This window comes from Neomonachus schauinslandi, chromosome X (genome assembly GCF_002201575.2).
Source record: "Neomonachus schauinslandi chromosome X, ASM220157v2, whole genome shotgun sequence".
Classification (NCBI taxonomy): domain Eukaryota; kingdom Metazoa; phylum Chordata; class Mammalia; order Carnivora; family Phocidae; genus Neomonachus; species Neomonachus schauinslandi.
The window spans coordinates 11788853-11792283 of NC_058419.1; positions in this window are offsets into that span (position 1 = coordinate 11788853).

Genomic DNA, 3431 nt, shown 5'->3' on the forward strand with positions numbered 1-3431 from the left:
GGTCCTTACCTTGACTCCTGGTAGAGCTTGGGACTCCTTCCTCTTCTGACCTGATGTGGCTTCTCAGCTGACCTGCCTTCACATTTAGACTAAAGACCTCAGCTCCAAGTCCCTCAAGACAAAAGTGAAGAGACATCACAGCCAGCCACTACTTCCCAGGGTCTCCCAGGGCTGACAGCAGGGGCTACACCCCATCTGTCCCAGATTGGGGGAGGGGTTCCCTCTGTCTTCCCTCAACGTATTCTTTACTTGTGGCAGGGCCTGGGCCCACTTCCTCTGGTGACCTGAAATCACCCTCTCAGACCAAGGTCTCACTTCTCAGAGATACCTCCACCTACCCCATGCAGGAAGTGAGGATGTACCACATCTGGTCATTCCTACCCAGATCCTCCCAGGGTGGACAGTGGGGACAGGGTGAAGTTTCTGTGAGGCTCCATCTGTCTGGGTTGGGGGTGCCCTTAGTCTTCCTTCAAGGTCCTTACCTTACCTTGACTTGTCACAGATCCTGGGATTCCTCCCTCTGTTGATGTCACCAGCTCAGACCAAGCCCTTCAACTCCCTGGGATACTCCAAACAAAAGTAAAAAGTCACCAAATCCAGCCACACCTGCCTGTACTCCTGGCAAGGCCTATCCTACCCTCTGCTGACCTGAAGTCTCCCCCTCCAACCAAGACCTCACCTCCATGAGCCCCTCTATCCCCTTGATTCTTGGTAGAGTCTATAGCAGAAGTGAGAGTTCCTCCCACCCAGCCACCCTGCTCAGATCTTCCCAGGGCTGAGATTCTGTGACGTCCTTCTTTTCAGGGAGGGGGGGTGGTCTCAGGTTTCACCAAGGGTCCTTACCTTGATTCCTGACAGAGCCCAGGACTCCTCCTTCTTCTGAACTGATGTGTCACCTCCTCAGACCAAGGTCCTCACCTCTCTAAGACTCTCCCCCAGACAAAAGTAAGGAAATGTCACATCTAGCCAACCTTGCCTGTGGACTCCTGGGGTTGACAGGAGGGGCAGGGCATGGCTGGGGCCTCCTCTCTCTTGGGGTATTTTCAAGGTAGACCAAGACCACATCTATCTGGGGTGGAAGGTCCTCTCAATCCTCCCTCATGGTCCTCTCCTTGATGCCTGGCAGGGCCTGGACTGTACCCTCTATTAACCTGAGGTTACAACCCTCAGAAACAGCCTCACCTCCCTCAGACTCCCAAAGTGGAAATCAAGAAGCACTATATTTGGCAACCCTGCTGTGTGGCCTCCCAGGGCCCATTAGGCAGGGGCAAGTTTCTGTAAGACCTCTCTCTATAGGATGAGAGGTCCTCTAAATCCTCCCTCAGAGTCCTCATCTTGACACCTGGCAGAGCACAGTATTCCTCCCTCTGCTGCACTCAGGCTACATCCATTAAACCAAGGTTTTCACTTCTCTGGGACCCTTGACAGCAAGGGTGGAGAAGCACTGGGTCCCATCTGCTCTGATGAAGGGGGTGCCCTGAGTCCTTAAACTGAACCCTGGTGGGGCCTGGGATTCCTCCCTTTATGAAGCTGCCCTTGCCCCTTCAGACCTAGGTCCTCATTCCCTTGAGAACCTCCAAACAAAAGTAAAGAGAAGCCACATCCTGTCACCTCCTAGGGCTCACAGCAGGGGCTGAATCCCATCTGTTCTGCAGTGGGAGGATATCTTCTGTCTTCCCTTAAGGTATTCATATTGCCCCCTCAGACAAAGGCCTCGCTGCCATGAGACGAGCCCCACCACTCCCTGGAAGAACTGAGGGCACACCACATCTGACCACCATTGCTGAGTCCTCCCGTGGCTGACAGCAGGGGCAGAGTAGACTCCCTCTGTCTGCAGTAGAAGGTCCCATTATCCATCCTAAAAGTATTCATATTTATTCTTGACAGGGTCTGCATACCCTCCCTTCTGCTGAGCTGAGGATGGTCCCTCAACCCATGGCCACCATCTCCTTGAGATGCCAGAGAAGTCAGTCGGGGGATAAAGAATTGCCCCTGTGCTCCACAGCCCTGTTCAAGTCTTCTCAGGGCTGACACAAGGGGCAGGCTCATAAGGGGCCCCCACAGTCTGGACTGGGAGGTCCCTGCACTTTTCCCTCAGGGTCCTCAACTTGATGCCTGACAGGGCCTAGGACTCCTCCCTCTACTGACGTGAGCCTGCACCCCCTCAGGAAAAGCCTCATTCCCTCAGGCTCCAAAGATGAACGTCCAGATACACCACACCTGGATACATCACACCGGGGCCTGCGTGGAGCCTTCCGGGCAAACAACAGGGACAGGCAAGAAGGGTTGCGGCACCCCTCTGCAGTGAGAGCTCCTCTCAGTCCTTTCTCAGTCCTCACTTTAATGCCTGCCACGGCCTGGGACTTCTCCCTCTGGCAACCTGAATCTGCTTCGATCAAAAAAAGCCTCACGTCTCTCAAACTCCCAAGATGGGGTTCTGGATACAACACATCCAGGGCCCTGAGAGGGGCCTCCGGGGCTGACAAAAGGGGCGGGGTGGGGGCAGCGCACCCACTCTGTGGTGAGAGGTCTCCTCCCTCGGGGTCCTACCTTGTGCGGGCAAGACCTGGGAGGCGTCCCTCCGCTGACCCGAGTGCAGCTCTAACAAGTCTCACGTCCCTCAGACTCCCAAAATGGAAATCGAGACAAAATATTCGGGACCCGTGCCTGTGGTTTCTCAGCACTAACAGCAAGTGCTTGGCGCGGCTTGCCGCCCCCCCCCCCCCCCGCCACCACACACACCTCCATCTGCAGTGAGCAGAGCCTCCACTCTCCTTCAGGGTCCTCACCCTGTGCCCGGAAATGCCTGAGGCTGTCCCTCTGCTGACCTGAGTCGGAAGCACCTCAGACAAAGTGTCATGTCCTCAGACTCCCGAAATGTAAGTCACGACATGCCATATCTGACCACCTCTGTTTGGGGTTTCCCAGAGTTGATGGCTGGGCGAGCCTCAGCCCCCATCTCAGTGGAGGGACTTCTTCACCTCCTCCCTCAGGGTTCTCACCTCGAAGCCTGGCGGAGCCTAGGATTCCTCTCTCTTCTGACCTAAGTCGGTTCCACTCACAGCTAGCCTCAACTCCCTCACACGCCTGACACAAAAGTCCAGACACGCCACATACGGGAACTCTGCCCGGGGTCTCCCCGGGTGACTGCAGGGGTAGGGCGGAGCTAGAGGCCCTCTATACGTAGTGGGTGGTGCCTTCACGCCTTCCCCCAGGGTCTTCACCTCAATGATTGGCTAGACCTACAACTCCTCCCTCTGGTGATCTGAAGCCCCGCCCCTCAGGCCCTCAGATACAGGACAGGAACCCGAACATCCGGGGACCCAGCCTGGTCTTCTCAGGGTTGACAGTAAGGTCAAGGTGGCAGTGGGGGTCCCTTTATCTGTGGTGGGGGCTCCCCTCGCTCCCCCTCAGGGTCCTCATCTAGTGCC